Here is a 2,500-nt window from a genome sequence, read left to right as displayed (position 1 = left end):
TACAAATGTATTCCATGAATATTTGAAATAAAATCAATATACATACATGTGTGTGTGTACTTCTGTGTGTGTGTGCTTCTGTGTGTGTGTGCTTCTCTGTGTGTGTGTACTTATGTATGTTAATGTATGACATTGTTTATATGTAAATATGTACATAAAACAAATATGTGTTTTGCATACGTACGTGGCTAAGCCACACACCAGCAAGCTGGTAGAGTTTAATATAGTTTAATACAGTATAATCTAGTATAATATAATATAATCAATCTGGTTCTATCTGGTTCTACGAATTGTTTCGTGAAACCGTGTCATAATTACGTAATTACACTCTTCAGGTGTCCTAAACGACCTGACGTGAAACACGTTTATTTCACAACTGCGTTAGGTTGTTTGAAAGGCCTCAAATGTGGTGTTATGCAATTAGGATAGAATTTCGCAAAAGGTTTCCATGCCACATTCATTCAGTGCAGTATGCACACACACACACACACACACATGTATGTATGTATGTATGTGTGTATGTATGTGCCTAGGCGCAGGCGTGGCTGTATGGTAAGAAGTTTGCTTCCCAACCACATGGTTCCGGGTTCAGTCCCACTGCATGTCTACTGGGGGCAAGTGCCTTGAACTATCGACGCGGGCTGACCAAAATATTGTGAGGGGATTTGATAGACGGAAACTGAAAGAAGCCCGTCTTGTATATATATATATGTATGTATATATATATATAGTTGGAATTTGCAAAAAAAAAAGCAAAAGAAAAAGAAGACGGGTGTGTAAACAACAAACAGATGTATAAATTTAACACTCGGGAAGTGAGAAAGTCTTTTACGTTTCGAGCCTACGCTCTTCAACAGAAAAGAACACAGAATTAAGCAGAGAGAGAAAATAAAAAAGGTTTAGTGGCTAGCGATGTCCCAGAAAGTTAGCGGTTCGGCAACAGACACCGATATATTAACTAGAAGGCTTCAGAAATAAATCCTGGGGTCGATTCATTCGACTAAAACCCCTTCGAGACGGTGCCCCAGCATGGCCGCAGTCAAATGACTGGAATAAATGAAAGTATAATAGAATAAAAAAAAGTATAGGCGCAGGTAGTGGCGGTGGTTAGTGGTGGGGGTTGGTTGCAGCGGTGATCGTAGTGGCGCTGATGGTAGTGATGTTCCTGGCGCTGGTGTAGCGGTGGTGATGTTGCTACTACTGCTGCTGCTGCTGCAGATGATAGCACACATCTACATACATAAGAAAACCCACACACACTCAAACATGCGTGTGCTTCTACTTAAGTACATACCATATATATATATATATATATATATATATATATATATATATATATATATATATATATATATATATATATATATATATATATATATGCGCACACACAAACCCGCATTAAGTGGGCTGTACTTACTAAGAGACAGACAATGTATATCACTAAGCATCTTATATCCACAATTCATTTCGTGCCTCTTGTGTTTGTTGACTTTGAGAAATACATAGAAAGAGAGAGAGATTGGAAATACTGATGTTGCTTCGTGAGTCTGGCTTTCCAGTAAAAGTTATCGTCGACGAGTAAACATACTTTTTAGTTGTATAAACATCGAGTTAATTTCCGAGAATATTAGCTAAGATATTAACGGAGATTTAGTCTGTCCTTGAGAAATAATTAGACCTTACAATGTAACTCATGGTCATTGATGTGAATGGGATGTGTTATAATCGATTGGATTTTTCCCTCACCATATGACCGGTACCTGTTCATGAGCGAAATATTTGTATAAAGATGAGCGCAAGCACTGGTAGGGATTGAACACGGAGACTTGGGGACAAAATGAAGTGTTGTTTAAAATGAAGTGCTTTTAACGCATTTCACTATGTTGTGAGCATTCGTAAGATCTTTGGTTTGCGGAAAAGTTACGGATAAATTCGTTGTAAGAGTCACAGGGACTCTGAAGGACAGGGTAGTCGGTTCTGTCCTTCCGTCCCTGACTAACAGTAAAGAAAATATTAAACAGTGTTGTAATTTACTTGAAATATTGCAAAGTATAATTGATATATTTTAAAGAAAACCTTTAAACAATGCAGGCTAGATGTTAGGTAAAATATGTAAGGCAATACCAATAAAGATAGATATAAGGTTTTGTACACCTAAAATAGGTTGTTTAATGATTCGATTATATTTCGGGAAAGATTTCCCTTCTCAAATTTAAGAAAATAACCCAACAGAAGGAGAACCTTTCCAGAATTTTAACAGAAGCCGTAAATAAGATACGGGGTGACTGCGCTAAGCAATGATGTGTATAAATACAAACTTGTTATAAGTTCAAATATACTTGCAGCCAATTCGAAACCGCTGTACACAGAAAGGTGTAAATATACCGAGGCAGCTCCGTGGTAAAACAATACTGAACATCAGAGAAAGCAGATATTGTCGAGAAGCTGCTTCAAAGTTTTCTATTTCTCAGTAGCAAAATATCTAATAGTTGTAATAATA

The sequence above is a fragment of the Octopus bimaculoides genome, chromosome 23 (assembly GCF_046866305.1).
Source record: "Octopus bimaculoides isolate indiv1 chromosome 23, ASM4686630v1, whole genome shotgun sequence".
Lineage (NCBI taxonomy): Eukaryota > Metazoa > Mollusca > Cephalopoda > Octopoda > Octopodidae > Octopus > Octopus bimaculoides.
This window is presented reverse-complemented; position numbering follows the sequence as displayed.